The sequence below is a fragment of the Pecten maximus genome, chromosome 4 (genome assembly GCF_902652985.1).
Source record: "Pecten maximus chromosome 4, xPecMax1.1, whole genome shotgun sequence".
NCBI lineage: Eukaryota > Metazoa > Mollusca > Bivalvia > Pectinida > Pectinidae > Pecten > Pecten maximus.
The window spans coordinates 51,146,888-51,165,584 of NC_047018.1; the positions used below are offsets into that span (position 1 = coordinate 51,146,888).

At 36.8% G+C, this 18,697-nt stretch overlaps 1 protein-coding gene across 1 annotated transcript in view; it reads left to right on the top strand.

Annotated features, from left to right (window-relative positions):
* LOC117326374 overlaps positions 1–18,697 on the top strand; it is a 63,714-nt gene that overhangs the window by 13,415 nt on the left and 31,602 nt on the right. The window contains exon 2 of the mRNA XM_033883097.1: positions 3,718–3,869. The gene's annotated coding sequence lies outside the window, so the exon portion shown is untranslated. The remainder of the gene's footprint in view (positions 1–3,717; positions 3,870–18,697) is intronic.

Genomic DNA, 18,697 nt, shown 5'->3' on the forward strand with positions numbered 1-18,697 from the left:
TGATACAAGTGTATGTATTTTCAGCTAACGAAATAAATCGTATCTGACCCGGGGCTGCGCGCGGTGAACTCTTGTGACCCCTGTAAGCACATCCCACACTATTTATACATACAGCGTATTGAATGGGATGAACTGCTGTATCATGGTCCCGGGGGCACGGATCGTTTCTTCTGTGACAGCGGGGCGTCCTCACGAGAGTACAGTTAGTCTCTAAACAGATGTATGCTCAATGTCTAGTTATAGAAGTACGTCTATTTTCAGAAAAATACTAAACAGTATTTGTAAGTTTGTATTGAAAAGGTTAAGAGTAATTGTCCCAAAAGCCTCAAGAATAAACACACGACACTTCAAACCCAGTAGGGCGCGCACGACCGACGACTGCTGTGTCTACACTGGCGCGCAAGGTTACATCCACAACCAAACACGACAGCCTCTTCTGACCTTTAACCCAAACCCCGTACTAAATCTCGACTTGTGAACAAACTTCAAAGCCTACGAGTTTGTGTTGTTCCTGTGCCTGTTTCTAGCCCGCCATAGTTTGAACATATGGATTCAGCTACAATGGAATGTGTAAATAGCTGAAGTAGGAATTGACTTTTAAGGAGAGAAAGTTGTGTCGGTCTGAAAGAGAGACACACACAGCGGTACTGTTTGATTGTACGGTGTCAGCATAGCTCTCAGGCTCTCTTTGACACCATACATTTGTGATGTGATAAATGATTGAAGTAGGAAAACAGTGCAAGATTAAAAAAGAGGAATGATGTTTGAGGTTAACATATCCCCGTATTTATCTTGAATGAATCATTTTATAAACGAATTACTTAAACCCTCTCCCGCCTCTGTGACAAGAGTTTCTCTGACCGTGTAATGCTGAAGTTTTAAGTTTGTATCCGATATAGAGGAGGGCAGGGTCACACATAGCGTTTATATCTAGGTAACAATTTGTATCTCAATAAAGTAGCATCAGAGGAATAGTGCTGACGTTAATCGGCGACCAAATCGTAACCTATATAGCAACAAGGAACCCCAACGTCGGCATCTCCGAATGATCACTTTTCAACAACATCAGTGTTTGCTTTTTCCAATTATAGACAACCTTACCAAAGTAATGAAATCTGTTGATCCCCATGATCTACGACATGTCTGAGATACAGTACCATAGTGGTTATTTATACGCAATATTTCAATGAAAAAGTACACAGTAATTCTAAAATAAACGCCTTCGCTGATAAGGTCACAACGTTCTTTGGTCAAGTTGGACCTGACTGGCCCCGACAACACAGTCGGGCGCCCTGTGGACTATAGGGGTGTCGGGTGGAAATACTGGCGTACGTTTCTCCATAGTCGTACCAATGATCTTATCGGTAAAATTGCTAAGTTTACCGATAATGATTTGATATACGGACACATTAGCTTTACATTCATATGTGTTCACACCCCAGGCCGAGTCCGTTTGTAAACGACTAATTCGCGTTATACATCAGAACCGACAAAGACCGGTTATCGCGGCCAATGTCACCCTCTTTATCCACTAATAGGTTTCCGATTCTCGGACAGAGACTAGCCGATAACTCTGTATAGAGAAGATTGGGGTCTACACACACAAATCGAGACCCGTGCTTCAACGACGACCTACAGACGGACGAGCGCGGTATCTGAGTCCGTATGGACCTACTGGTACCTTATAAGGAAGTGTTCAAGTCATTGTTTTACCCACACTATAAATGTGATGCTAATTTCGAAAACCTGCATTGACCAATCCGAGCCCATTGTGCAATAACGAATATCAACCACATCCTCGTAAAGTATCACTCTTGTGGTTTTGCCAAAATAAACTGATGACGTACACAGCCCTGGCGAGGTTATTGACTGAAGAATTCACCTTACAAAGCTGTGATAGCACAAACGTGTCAATCATCGAGAACGAGTTCACTTTCTTCCTTAGTAGATCGCTACCTTGTGAACAGGTAAGGTCACCACGGCCAAACTACCTCAAGTACAACCCATGGAATCTTGACTTTTTCTTTTACTTTTTATTTCTGCATTTTCTTTCTATTTTTTTCCTCTTTTGCTGTCCCCTTAGCACCAGTCTCTTGCTGTTGAAGTCTCCTCATCCTCCATTCTCATATGTCATCATCTTCCCAGACATCCGTCTTCACCTCACGTGACCCGTGTTGTTCGTGTCCTCTAAGCATTCGGTCCCATACGGTCCTGGTTTTTAGTGTCTCCTTGACCTCCGCCCTCATATAACCCTGACTGTGTCTTACTCCTTGACCTCCGCCCTCATATAACCCTGACTGTGTCTTACTCCTTGATCTCCGCCCTCATATAACCCTGACTGTTTGTTACTCCTTGGCATTCGCCCTCATATAAGCCTATCTAGTTTGTGTTCCAGTGTGACCCTGACTGTTGGGAGGACGTTGATCTCCGTAAAATAAAGCAAATCAAAATTCCGTGCAGACCTTATAAACGCTCTGATAGAGTTCATTTCTAAGTAAGAAATGACGACAAATTTCAATAAGCATCCGGAACCTTGTCAATACCATCAGCAGTGCCCTGTTACTTTACAACAGGTGACTAATTACTCATATAAAATGTGGCATCAATGTTAATTAAGAATGAATTATTTCGAAACAACAAACTGTCACCTAAAGAAGTATGAACATCGAACTCGTGATTGGCGAACAACTCTCATGATTCTAGGTTAGATAAAGTCAATTGTAAAGATTAACATTAAGTTTGAAAAGTACTTACAATGACAAACCGCAGATACATCTCACCCCATAACATTATATTTCATTACCTCATTTTCTTAAATAATTGATTGAAATGTCAAAGATATTGTCAGAATTTATGAAGACATTCTAGCAATGTCGTTTTTTTTATTTCCTAATAATATTTTGTTCGACTTGAACGTAATAGCACATTTAACCACGTAAAAATAGCCCGTAAGTACCATAATGACTTCTCTATCAAGTCCTGTACTGCAACAAGCTATCTAGACTAGTGCACATTGTACAATCTCACACAGACAACTGTTCTGGGCAATTACTTGTCACCAGAGCTTGACAAGGGGGAAGTGCGTTACATTATGGCTTAGCACGTCATATTGTCAAAAATCTCAATACTCGTCAGTGACGCGATTTATTGAAATACTTACTGTTCAATTGTAAAGTACAGAAAGATGATGGTGCAAAACCCAGCCAATACACCTGTCCGAGTCCTTTCCGTTTGTATTTCCGTTAAGGTCAAAGGTCCCAACACCGGAAGTTCCGCAAAGAAACTAGTAATGAAATTTAGCGACAAAAAATCGTAAACATTTGAAAATGACAATGGTGAGCGCGTGATCTGGTGTAATCTGTTTATCCCCTACCTACACATACCGATAGCATGCAGGATCCTGCATTTTAATCAACCCCGGGACATTTATGCCAAATATGTAGCTACACACACTCGACATCTTACTTCTTACAATGCCTACACATACTTGGTGAACATTGGGGAGCTATGCTGTGATGTGACACACACTTTATGTCACTTATACACAGTCTAACCTGTTCACTGCTAATTATGCAGGTAACGGAAGCCGTTTACTTACAAAGGTATGTTATGTGGCAACAGAAATGTAAACTATTTAATATACAGATAATGGTGGACGATATAGGATATAGATACTGTCACATGATATCCAATCATTTTTTTCCTGTTTATTTTAAGGGTAAGAAAATATTTTGAAGAGATAAAGACTTTTTAGCGACCGATCGAGTTGGAAGTGTGTTGTGACCTCTGAATTGGATTTAGGAAAATGTCGATTCTGTTTGCTCTGAACAAGGACAATACTGTCCAGCACTGATGGACTCCAATACAAGGTGAGTAAGATCAGTTTATTTATATATCTATCTATGCTGCTGAAAGATAAAACAGGTAGCTGTTTTACCTGCTTTTTGGCCAGACATACACAGGTTTATAAATACACAGTACATTCAACCCAGACGACGACAGGGGTAGATAGTGAAAATTTATCTTAAAAAAAAGCAATAATTCCACTACATGAGGGGATGGCGGGTCTCCGTGACAAGGCGACACCTCCGTTGGAAGCGAATATGTGATTTGTATCGAGCGCAGATAACTGCAGATTGTCCTGTAGAAAAGAAAGGATATCTCGCTCAGGGATGAAGAAAACATAAATCGCGGGTCGGGTATACGGTTGTTGTTTTTTCAAGAGGAAGAAAGAATCGTATACCTGTCTCAAAGAAAGAAAGAAAGAAAAAGACTTACTGCACAGTGTGTATGGTAAACAATAACCACGTGTTAAGGAGATATATGATAAAATGTTTTAGTTACATCAAAACATCGTATAACCTGATCAGGAAATAAGAATAAACTGATTCCATAATTCCAACCGAAGTTTGTAAAAAGGCATGTGAAATTGGAACAGAGAGGTGGTCAAAACGGATGAGATCGGAAATGCCCAATATTGATACATTTGGTTCGGAACGGACTCGGTACAAAGAAATGAGAATAGACAGGGTTGTTTTGAGCCGGGTCTTTCTTTAGTAAATAGTTGCTGCATGTGCCTCCTGAACAGGTTACTGAAGAGGCCCACTACATAAATTCGAGAGATATTGAGGTAAAGCGTCTTTCTAAAGCGCACGACAATGACAGCCCATACGTCCTACAGTACTAGAAGGAGCTTTCCAGCAATATGGATTGAAAAGTCCAATTTCATATACATATCAAAATCTTTGGAAATGGCAAAAAATGTTAACATTGGGATAGAGGTTACTTTCATTGTAAACTTACAGCTGTTATCTGGTTATTTAGTTTTAACTGTTAGTTAGTTATATAGTTATAACTAGTTTTAACTGTTAGTTAGTTATATAGTTATAACTAGTTATAATTGTTATATAGTTATAATTGTTATATAGTTATAACTGTTATTTAGTTATATAATTATAACTGTTATATAGTTATAACTGTTATATAGTTATAACTGTTATTTAGTTATATAATTATAACTGTTATATAGTTATAACTGTTATATAGTTATAATTGTTATATAGTTATAACTGTTATTTAGTTATATAATTATAACTGTTATATAATTATATAGATATATAGTTATAACTGTTATTTAGTTATATAGTTATAACTGTTATTTAGTTATATAGTTATAACTGTTATTTTGTTATATAGTTATAACTGTTATTTAGTTATATAGTTATAACTGTTATATAATTATATAGTTATATAGTTATAACTGTTATTTAGTTATATAGTTATAACTGTTATTTAGTTATATAGTTATAACTGTTATATAATTATATAGTTATATAGTTATAACTGTTATTTAGTTATATAGTTATAACTGTTATATGATCATAGATGTTATATAGTTATAACTGTTATTTAGTTATATAGTTATAACTGTTATTTAGTTATATAGTTATAACTGTTAGTAAGCTATAGTTGTTATTTAGTTATAACTGTTATTTAGTTATATAGTTATAACTGTTATTTAGTTATATAGTTATAACTATTATATAGTTATATAGTTATATAGTTATAACTGTTATATAATTATAACAGTTATTTAGTTATAGTTGTTATATAGTTATAACTGTTATATAGTTATATAGTTATAACTGTTATATAGTTATATAGTTATAACCGTTATATAGTTATAACTGTTATTTAGTTATAACTGTTATATAGTTATATAGTTATAACTGTTATATAGTTATATAGTTATAACTGTTATATAGTTATATAGTTATAACCGTTATATAGTTATAACTGTTATATAGTTATAACTGTTATATAGTTATTTAGTTATAACTGTTATTTAGTTATAACTGTTATATAGTTATATAGCTATAACTGTTGTTGTTACAGCTGTTATTACAATACGCTGTACCTTTGTTAAGGATCATTCGTCTATAGGGATATCGTAGATACACATCATGGTCTATGTGTGATATCAATTGTCAACCGGACAACTCGATATACAATGTTACTATAGCAACTGTAAAAGCATGTAAAGTCAGAAATAATAGATAGAAATAGTTTACATTTAATAGAATAACTTCAAATTCACGATGCTCACACGAAATAGAAAGTTTTGATATATAGTGTTTAATTCTATCGCTGTAAAACGCGCCTACCAGCAGTTAAACGTGTGTACTAATCGACAGCTTGGTCTATAAGAATTCGCCATTATTGATCAATTGCCAATTAAGAAACATTTTTATCTTGCACCACGTTATCAATGATAAAAGGCTACTTATTCTTATGAGAGCAAATATGTATAACTAACCATATGAGAATGTTGAGTGGACACAGCATCGTAATACATGGTCACAAGTGGACACGCCCTATCTTAAAGTTATCAATCAAAAGTTATCATTATCCAAATCAAACCTGATCTACCTGATCATAGGACCACTGTAAACAGATACAAACTCAACATTAAACAATTCAATATGATGGAACACAAAATCACACACCCAAGTAAAGCTTTGCCAACTGTCACAGCTTATTGAAAGGAAGCATATAAGTGTTTGCATTTTCCAATGGAATCTGAAGTTGTGTATGACGGCCCATATTTATACAGGACAAGATCTGTCGTATGGCATATATTACATATTCGTGATTAAAGTCATATCTCATCTGTACATTATCAAAATTCTTTAAAAATATTTTGCTGAACGACTTAAAATTGACCTCGTACTTGTGGAAAACCAAATGTCGGTATGGTTTCGGGTACTTACCTGTCGGCTTGTTACATATCTTACATAACTACAGCGCGATTTTAGGGACGCGAGGTATGTTTTTATATCGTTAAATAAAACACGGTGTCTGTACGAAGGCATTCCATTGAAATGGCGGTATTCAGACAAGGTTATTTCACCGCGTGTGTATGAATTCTACCTATAGTGAGGCATGTTGAAGGCTAACTCAGAGACAGCTTGTTACGACTAGAACGGAAGAAAGTAGACTGTCCCATGTAAATATGATTGTCCTTCGTTAGATATATTCTCAGATTGGTCTTCAGTATAAAATGACATCGCAAACGTGTTTGTATTACATAACCACTGGATCAAGTCTGTATTAGGTTAATGTTCAATGTAGTAAACTATTACCTGTACAATATAGTAAACTATTATCTGTAGAATATGCTGAACTATTACCTGTACAATATAATAAACTATTACCGGTACAATGCAGTAAGCTATTACCTGTACAATGTAGTACACTATTACCTGTACAATGTAGTACACTATTACTTGTATAATATAGTAAACTATTACCTGTACAATATATTAAACTATTACCTGTACAATATAGTAAACTATTGCCTGTACAATATAGTAAACTATTACTTGTACAATGTAGTACAATATTACTTGTATAATATAGTAAATTATTACCTGTACAATATAGTAAACTATTACCTGTACAATGTAGTATTACCTGTACAATATGGTAAACTATTACCTGTACAAGGTAGTAAACTATTACATGTACAAGGTAGTAAACTATTACCTGTACAATGTAGTACACTATTACCTGTACAATATAGTAAACTATTACCTGTACAATATAGTAAACTATTACCTGTACAATATAGTAAACTATTACCTGTACAATATAGAAAACTATTACCTGTACAATGTAGTACACTATTACCTGTACAATGTAGTAAACTATTACCTGTACAATGTAGTACACTATTACCTGTACAATATAGTACACTATTACCTGTACAATGTAGTAAACTATTACCTGTATAATATAGTAAACTATTACCTGTACAATATGGTAAACTATTACCTGTACAATGTAGTACACTATTACCTGTACAATATAGTAAACTATTACCTGTACAATATAGTACACTATTACCTGTACAATGTAGTAAACTATTATCTGTACAATGTAGTAAACTATAACCTGTACAATATAGTAAACTATTACCTGTATAATATAGTAAACTATTACCTGTACAATATGGTAAACTATTACCTGTACAATGTAGTACACTATTACCTGTACAATATAGTAAACTATTACCTGTACAATATAGTAAACTATTACCTGTACAATGTAGTAAACTATTATTACCTGTACAATGTAGTAAACTATTACCTGTACATTGTAGTAAACGTTTACCTGTACGATGCTGGTCTCTATTAAGTTCATAATACACTACATAACACCGAATCACGTGCTCGTTCATCCTGAGAAAACGTGACGTAACCCATTTCACCTTTACGTCACTCTCTCAACGCATCACTGTTGATTTGCGACACACCGAGGATTAATAACACATTAAGTGTAGGCGTTAGTGAGCTCAAAATTAATGATGTCCTTATTTCGTCCTCAAACGGACACAGAAGAGTAGGCTGTAGGTAACTATATGCACACTCAAGTACACAATGTTTCTTCATTCCAAGATATGTCTTCCGGAAACCATCAAAATTCTAAAAAGCATATAAATCTTCCCGCAGGGGCAGAATTAAATTAAAGTCATTATATATGATTGATATACGTATGAAATGTAGACTTTTGTAGATATTAGCATACTTAACTATTTCTTAACATGTGGGGATACAATAGCTTCGTCAATGTTTACAAAATGCATCCGTGTTGATGTAAAAATACACCGAAACCAGATCTCCGTACAAAACACCCTAGTACTCAATCGAACACTTGTCCGGAAGAGCTTCTACCCGATACCGTTTGGTCATTTGAAGAAAAACGTCCTGAAAAAAGACGGTTGTTCATGCTAGATGTCTTTGTATTTGGGAGGTTAACCTATATGGGCGTGAATCAGACTCGAGTTAGTTCCACACGCGATCAGGGAGTGTCCGAGGTCGTAGACCCTGGTGTCGTGTAGCGAGGTCATGTGACACTTCGAATCCCCAAGGAACATGCCAGATCTGAATTTAAACTCGCATGTACGCTAGCTACCTGTAGGAAGGCTTTTACACCGACAATGGGGATCAAACGATGATTTCTGACGTCACAAAACAGGTGCCCATGGAGTTGATGGATGAAGTCGTCGTTTGAAGAAGAAAATTGGCGTGTTTTAAGAAATGCATAAATGACATAGCACTGATGGTTGGGTATTTCCGATATTTTACCATTGCTAGATGTTGCGATATTTCAGAGTTAAGGCGATGCATATTGCTACATATCGGTAACATTTACAAACTATAAGCTTTACAATATATACAAGAATTGATATAAATGCAGCTTCACTTTGTGGTTGATGCAAATGTTACTGTAAGATACAAATATAACATGAGCATGTATGTATACCTTAAACCTATAGAAAACAAAGTTATATATGAGCATAAAAGCGAAGAAAATAACTATGATAAATCAGTACCGGGCTGGCTGTTGATGTTACTAACTTATTTTGTTTTCGAGATTTCATGTATCCATGATGAAAAACATCAGGATTGAAAACCTGAGGTCCCTTAGAAAGTAACATCCTAGTGTGTATGTGCACAAGTCTCAAAGTGAAAGTAATAGTCGATTACCTATTTGTAACATACAGAAAATATTCTCGAAGTGATTTGCAATTTCATTCTATATTATAAGTCTCCATTAATCATTCAAAGGTGATACTAAACAGGTGTAAGATTCTTGAATTCGTAAACAAACCCAAACATCACTTTGCTAATTATCTTTTGTATCAAAAATAATAGAGTAATGAATGTAGTTTTCTTTATTGTTTTGCGATCAAATTTGTGTTGATATACAGAAATAAGTGATAATGGTCCTGTTTTTTTTTTATATTAGATAGTTTAAAATGTTCCTTATAATACGTAGGCTCATGGTCGTTATTGGACTATTATTGTTTTATTTGCATTTTGGAAGTAATTGTCCAAAAATTGAATATAATTGTGTGGAGAATGTTGTGAGCTATAGTAAATGAAAAAGGCAACAGTTGATGTACAAGAAATGTAAACAATCCGCAAATCAAAATGGCTCTTGGATAAACTGATTCAACAAGGGTTGATGTCCGCAAAGACCTTCAAGCACGCGCACGCATTTGTCAGAAGTGTCACATGGAATATCTTCTAAAAAGAATTCGGCCCAAATCAGAACCATGGCAACAACCGGGGAAAAGTGAACCACCACAACAACTAGGGAAAATGAACCACCACAACAACCAGGGAAGGTGAACCACCACAACAACCAGGGAAAAGTCAACCACCACAACAACCAGGGAAAATGAACCACCACAACAACTAGGGAAAATGAACCACCACAACAACCAGGGAAAATGAACCACCACAACAACTAGGGAAAATGAACCACCACAACAACCAGGGAAGGTGAACCACCACAACAACTAGGGAAGGTGAACCACCACAACAACCAGGGAAAAGTGGACCACCACAACAACCAGGGAAAAGTCAACCACCACAACAACCAGGGAAAAGTCAACCACCACAACAACTAGGGAAAATGAACCACCACAACAACTAGGGAAAATGAACCACCACAACAACCAGGGAAAATGAACCACCACAACAACCAGGGAAAAGTCAACCACCACAACAACTAGGGAAAATGAACCACCACAACAACTAGGGAAAATGAACCACCACAACAACCAGGGAAGATGAACCACCACAACAACTAGGGAAAATGAACCACCACAACAACCAGGGAAAATGAACCACCACAACAACCAGGGAAAATGAACCACCACAACAACTAGGGAAGGTGAACCACCACAACAACTAGGGAAGGTGAACCACCACAACAACCAGGGAAAAGTGGACCACCACAACAACCAGGGAAAAGTCAACCACCACAACAACCAGGGAAAATGAACCACCACAACAACTAGGGAAAATGAACCACCACAACAACTAGGGAAAATGAACCACCACAACAACCAGGGAAAGTGAACCACCACAACAACCAGGGAAAATGAACCACCACAACAACCAGGGAAGGTGAACCACAACATATAATACATGTGTTGACAAGGATATATATCACATGGACCATGTTGACACACAAAAATGCTGCCTCAACACATTTATACCAACGGTGACAAACTCCATTACCATTATTCTGCCATTGTTGGAGACATCATATCTCAATGCTAGTATATCTTCATATCGGAGCCTGGTCAGATTTAACAATCCGAGGAGGAAACCTAGACGGACCTATTGTAATATTTCAACCTGATGTCCTTGTCATACAAGTGAATGTATTTTTATCACAACATCAAAATGTTTTCTAACATTTTACCAAAATTTATGCATCTTTCAGTTGATGGCATTGTTGAAATTAAGATCGAATCTGGAGGTCTATATAAACCAGAAACAGATGCTGTAAATAAAAAAACAAGATTTTCTGCTTCAAATGACGATATATCCTTAACATGCATATGGTGACGTTTAAATACCATAATTCAACATCTCCAATTGTACATCTTATATTTAGACGGACTACAATAGCCAGTTACCTACAACATTGATAATATTTCCCTAATTTTCTTCAATCATCCTGAAATAACGATAATATGAATTGGTGATAGCTCATACAGCTGTTTGATCTCTTCATAGCGGATTTGTGGCCATGTTTATCATTTCTTTATCACCGGAGTAAAGTTGTTGTAAAAAAATACAATTGGTGAGCCCTTGCCGCGGAATCCTCATCTAACTAACGAATCCATCAATCAAAATATAGTCGCAATAATTGTCAGCGGTATTTTGAATAAAAGTAAATGCGTACACTTCTTTTTGCAAAGTCATAACTTTGTATGAAATGAACATTAAGAGATTCATGCTTTCCGTTCGATATGTCTTCATCACCTGAGTACGGGAGAAATAATTTGTCACTTTCAAACATGGCAGTGTTTATATCCTCAATCGACTTTTCTTTTCAATAACAGTGACGATCTCTTCATACAAAGATAAATCTAGACATACAGTCCTTTTTGTAACATTATTTGTACTTTTAATTAACGAAAATGAAGACACGAAACACAATACACCATAAGCTCCTTACTATGTGTAGTTTAGATTTGCTCAAGGTTTTCCTACTCCTGGTTATACCATATCATACGAGTCGGGCAAACATGACTTTATTGATTTAATAAGTGATCGCTTGTGTCCAGCAAAAAGTGGTCCTGTTTGTGGTCAAACCTCCCACGATGCCTCGAACCACGGTCATCCATATACTGACAATACGGACGGAAGTTAGAAATAACGCCCGACAGCCGGGAGGCCTTTGTCAGTATACAGACTCTCCTCCTTACGGCGATGTCCACTCAGGAAATTCTGGATAATACACTTGTATCAGAAAGTGCCACTTTTCGTATTAAATTGTAATATTCACTGTGTATAATATAGTGTATAACGGGGTCATTTGGTAGCAGACGTGCAAATAACCCAATCTGTATGCATCGATGAAAACAAAACGAAACAAGAGATGTCGGGATACGTTTTGAGAATTAAGTAAAAATTCATTACAAAGTGACCTTGAGTGTAGATCTGTGGGTTCAGAACACTGTTGACACTAACTGCTTACCAAACACACTTGACTTTATACGTGAATACTCCCAAGTCAACACGCTGTGTCGGCGCAAAGACCTCCTTAAATTGACATGGCACATTTCCATATTGGCAATGTTACCGTATCTAGTGAATCTGACACAAGTTTACTTCGGCTTTGCTAGCCTCTCATTTATCCGTGTCTTTTAATCATTGTTGACGACCTTTCACATTGAAACATTCGTCGGCGCTGAAATCATTTTTCAAACCTGTCGAATTTTGGATGTTATGTAGTACAATGCAGATGCGGGTTGGCAGATCAGGGTCTCTAGACCCACGGTACGTTATATAGTGTTGGTATGTTAACACGTGTCCCCTGCTTCCTTGGTTTAATTCATTTTCTTCATCCGCATATCCACTTTTGTTTTGTGACAACAAAGGTCACAGTATCATATCCATCTTACCACCTTCTGCCTCCTGTGGTGACGTTGCCCAAAAGAAAATAGTGCACGCCCTAGTCATGTAAGTGCACCGCGTCACACCTTGTCGTGGTCGTCTGCCCTGTTTATTTCACGGACGACATTTTTCCGTAAACAAACTCTATCCCGATCTCCATACAAAAGGGTAGATCAGTGCACACTTTACGCTTGTATGCCTGTTTTGATAGACAAATGATTTTTGTTTTTTCCTTTGTTTTTTTTTCCCCCATTGTCATTCATTATAAGTTAATAAATGACTAAATCCTCTGAGGCCCTCTATTAAAACTGTTTAACACATATCACACTGTGTCGGTAGGAATGTGTGACTTTTGATGTGATGAGTGTCACATACATGTATCCATTATGTAGGTACAATGTACATGTGTATGTACACCTATGTCAGGTTGTCACGAAACGTCTCAAGGTTTGAACAGGTATCGCTCATAAACACACTTTCAATTAGACGTTGGACAATAGACTGCTGAGTGGCATTGTTTACAATTTCAGTATCCATTTTTTTTTATTTATTTATTTATTTATTCGTGTTTTTTGTTTGTTTTTTGTTTGTTTGTTTGTTTGTTTTGTTTTTGTTTTATTTGTTCTATCTTTGGAAATTAGAATCAAATAATGTGAAATTGCATATCTATATTGAATCCTCTGACCACGGTCGTAATATAAACAATGATAGTATGTCTAGCCTCGGCCAAGACTTCAGCACTCGGACTAGGAGCTTTATTTTTCGGCATAGCCGTATAATCTTCTTTTAGCCCCGGATATGACGCGACAGGTGGCGTTACTGGTCAAGATGAAGTATGTGATTGGTCAATGTAGCGGTAGATGCAAAATGCAGATATGCAGTTAAAAACTAAACGAAAGTTAATATTGAATGCAAGCAGAATAAGTGGATGTATCTTTTCAAATGACACATTAATAAAATTATGTTCCTGATTCAAATGCAGTCTTATTATCACCAAAGATGATTCTAACTGATATAATTTTGTTATCCGTGCTGAAACGCATTAATTCATTGATTTATTTCACCAGCAGTTTTACATTATAACTATGCCGTTTATCTTTTTTAAAAATATTTCTTGTTATTTCAGTAAATAACTTTATCGAACTATCGAATGTTTGATTGAGTTTTTTTTGAAAGAATTTGCTTTTCATTCATTAAGCTCTTATTGAGATGAACAAAAATCCCTGACAAAGTCATAGTGCACGTATAAGAAAGTGGTGTGAGACAGGGTTAGGCTACTTTCACCCTCCTGTTCCAAGTACGTACGGTATCAAGTTGGATACAGGTTTCTCCTTTTCTTGTTTGATGATATTCAAACAGTCTTTATATTTATAGATCTTTCTTCGACAAAATATCTTTGGATACTGTCTTTGTTACATATTATTCTCTCTTTTTGTCAAGTACTTACTTAATGTTTATTTTCAAGCAGTTTTTCTTGCGGGACATATGTGTTTACATCAGAACATCAGATGTTTGCAGGGTATTATGGGAACTGGGAGCTTTATATCGGAGCTTCATTTACATGACTTGTATTCTCGTCGTCTCGACGATTTAGATTGGTCAGGAATTTTCATCTATATTTTTGTAATCACACATTTTTCAGAGACCAGCGTTACTTTAGATTAATTATAAAAACCATCTTTAATTAGCACACTTTCATTACAAAACTGCCATTTGCGTCGGCGGTGACCACCTTTAACATTTGGCTGTTGTTTTATCGATTTTTTTAACAAACCAATCTTCTTGTTTTTGTTTTACAATCTTTATTTAAATGTAGGATTTGAAGTTCATTCTTGCCGTATCCTGAAGCCTGTAATTAACATGTGGTAAATTCTCTTCAGAGAGGCATTCTTCAATTAGATAAACATATTGAGAAGATACAGATGAAGGTTAAGAAGACGATCCCGCGGACTACGCAAAGTCAGATTGGTTTTAAACATGCCTCTCATTGTTATATGTTTTTATTTGAACGTTTTTTGGATTGAAATTCCATTTAACAAAATATAGGGTTGGTGATTACATAAACGAGATGCACATATTTCGAGACAGCTGCTCCTTGTTTTACGTCAAACGTTCGAACCGCCATTTGGAACGTGTCATTGCCGGTGACATGAGTACTGCTTCGTTGTTCCTGAAGACAATGTGCGCGTGACAAGCCACCTTGAAAAACATTTCATACGAACATTATACCCAGATCGAGATATGAGAACTATTGATCTTCAACAAATTCAATAGTGTCACGTCAGTAAATTTTTTTCATTGTTGTGTTACCAGAAACTCGACCTATTACTGTATAATTATTTGTTAACAGTGGGGTTTAATTTCGCTATATCCGCGGTCATCAAATAAAGCGCGAAACATACACATGTATACGTATAGAGGTGTTTACAACAGTATCTTACACCTACAGACGAGTCCCCGTGTGGGACAACAGCCAAATAGCAGCCCTTTTAGCAAAGTTACAGTACTTGTATAGAGATATTGAGCTCTGTTGGGTAGTCAGTTGAATTATGCGTGCTGTTTCCAAAATTGTTTGTGCAATATCTACACTGACTGACCTTCGCGTTGTTAAACTATTTTTGTATCGGGGTAGACAGGGTAAAGATACACTTTAAAGCACCTAGACATTTCACGAAAAAGTAGATACCTCAGATTTTAGTCGATCAGACAATGATGTCCATACGACCCGCCATTCCTTACGAGAGGCGAGGGCGTGTCGATCTTCACAAGCGTTGTCGGCGTTAACCACATGCTATAGACAGAAGTTAATCCGCTATTGAATTCAAGCGCTAGGTAAATCCCGATTAAACAGAAATTAAGGTTGAGAATCCCACGGTGGGCATAGGTTGGAAGTCAGCAGTTTGACACTGTAAAGAAAAAATGTAAATAATTCGATCGGTAGAACGGTCACTTATGATATGTATCTATCTACAGGAACCGTCTGACATCTACGTTATTGTGATCACAACTTAACAGCCAGCCACAGAAGTGGTTTACCTCATACATGTCTTTGATAACGGTGCCTATCACAAGCCGATGTAGTATACGCCGACTCTCCTGACATTGTCGTGTGAACGTCATTTAAGAAATGAACTTGGCGACATTAACAACGACAGGAATGCGTCAAATAGTGCAAATATGGAGGTTTTTAATATTTCAGAAACAAAGTTATGAGGGTCAGGCAGTAAATTATGTTGTGGCTCGACCCTGTCATTTATGAAAGTCTGTGAAGGCATGGGGCCTTTCTTTAGACTCTGCTACCGAATATGAGATGTGATTAAGTCAGTCCATGGCGACACTTACGTATACATACGTATTGCGTGGCTTTTGTTGCGTATCTGTTTAGACCAGGGGCCATGTCGTCGGGTATATTTCCACGTACCACACGGAGTACGTGTGTTAAATGTATTTTAGAAATAGTTATCCCTTAAGTGTACCGAAAGCTATCAATAGTCCTCCAAAAATTATCTGACGAAACAAATTAATTAAAATATTCATAATTTTGAAAAATATGTAAAATTCCTCGTGAATTTTACCTCATAATAAGGTGCAAATGCGTTTTCCAAGAATCTGGTAATGATACTAGGCGTTGACAGGGGTGATATGGAAGGGAATGCAATGCGTCCGGGGAGATATTAAAATTTGAATTCAAACCCAGGGGAATTATGGGTTAACTATGAATTTACACAGAGAATCATGATGAAGTGCGACGAGGATAAAGAACTTATATCCTGGAACAATGTGTCATGTTAATCTAGATCAAATGTCATGTTCCCAAAATGAGAACCGGGTCAGACCGTATAGATTTCAGAAATATATTCCACGTGATGTTCTCACTTCCTACGCCAATCGGGAATCACTCCTGTATACAACCTTTTCTGGGATGGTTTGTCGGGAAGAAGGGAAACAAACGATCAGGTTCCATTTGATGTTCTCGACTATTTCCTGTCCACCTTTCTACTTATTGACGTCTAAATCTTACCATGGCTCAAATGTTCACATGTCAAATTAAATACAGCAAAGCAGAATTAATCATATTTAATCTTTAGAAAATTTACATGGAGTGGCCTTCGGCCGTGATAAAGATTTATGGATTTTCCCGGTTTTACGTCTTAAAGGAAGATATGCATTATACGGGTTTCTCTGGCAGGGACAACTCGGTGCAGGATAATAAATTTGATTGTCTATAAAGAAAACTGTAAGTATGCCAGAATCTGTCAATCTTGAATGCCAGTACATGTGATATGCCCCATCCTCATGTTGATGTAATGACTTTACCCGTGACGCGCGGCGGGATGTTTGTGGGTTCGTACACTCAGTATACGCCCTTATAATAACGCCTTGTAGCTTTACCTTGACCACAACAAGCTTCAGGTGTAAAGCATTAAACAAATTTACCAGGTATAAAGTCTATAACACAGAACGTAAATAGGTTTGGTCTCTCTTTGGCTTCACTTTAAACAATCAAGGATACTTTCTTTAGTAGAAACCGCAGGAAAGGCAGGGATACGAGCACTTCGCTGGTGGCAAGGTTAGAGGCTGTCCGCCTTGGTTGTACAGACATCTTGTATCATACCATTCATGGCCGATACTTTAACAGATGTACTCTGGTGATTGAAACATCCGGTGAGTTTTTAAGACACTATATATAACTTTTGTTTATGTTATTTCAAACGTAACTTTGTATTTGTGACACTCAGACCGACCTACGGTAGTTCAGGAAGTTTAAGCTGTCTTGGGTTTATAGACATTTCATAGAACAGTCCTTAGAAAATCACCGACGGTATTCTCTCTAGAACTTTGCAACACCGCGGTAGCGGGGACATTTTGAAAAAAACAACATAAATAAATAACTAATTTTTTTTTCATTTCTCCGGTTACAATTTCTGACGATCAAGACAGTACAATATTTATGCCCATGTAGTTTATTTATCATTTGCTGTCATAGCGCATGCGTGGCAAGTAGTTTGGTGCATGACGTCAGCAGTTTACTGTGTCGGTCTTTGATTGGAGGCAGCAGCCGCAGAAAATGATGAACGAAACATGTAAAGACTTGTTCTACCTCGTGAACCTATTGATCGCTATTTCTGGTATTCTATCACATATTTCTGATACAAAATACAGTCACGCTTGGACGAATGCGTAAATTTTGCTCAACAGAAAGTGTTTATGTTCTAATGAGTGGATCATGTTTTTATCAGTCCCTGGCCTACATTATGTGATGTAGAGCAAGCTAGTGAGGTGAGGCGCGAGTAGCTGCTTTGAGATTCCGCGTCGGTACCCGCACAATTTCCAAGGCTAGAGTAAATACCCATATTGCTAACATATCCCTCTGAAGATTTGAAATAATGTATTTATCAATCTTACAGCTGTTGAATTTAAATAAAATCGTGAAGATGACGTATGTTTTGCGGGGCTTTGAAGTGTGACTATGATATTGAACAAACTCATTGCCTCCATTACCTTTACACATTGTCGACATTATAGAAGGGCGACATGTTTATTTTGAAATTACACGATGATGTAGCGGAATTCGGCCCTTTATACAGCATTGGTGGTCAACAGAGCATCCCAGCTGGACATTTCGAGGACAAAACAAGATGGACACTGGCCATTCAGGCCTGTATACACACTTAAGTACCGAGAATCATTGCCACATCCTGAGATGTAAAGAC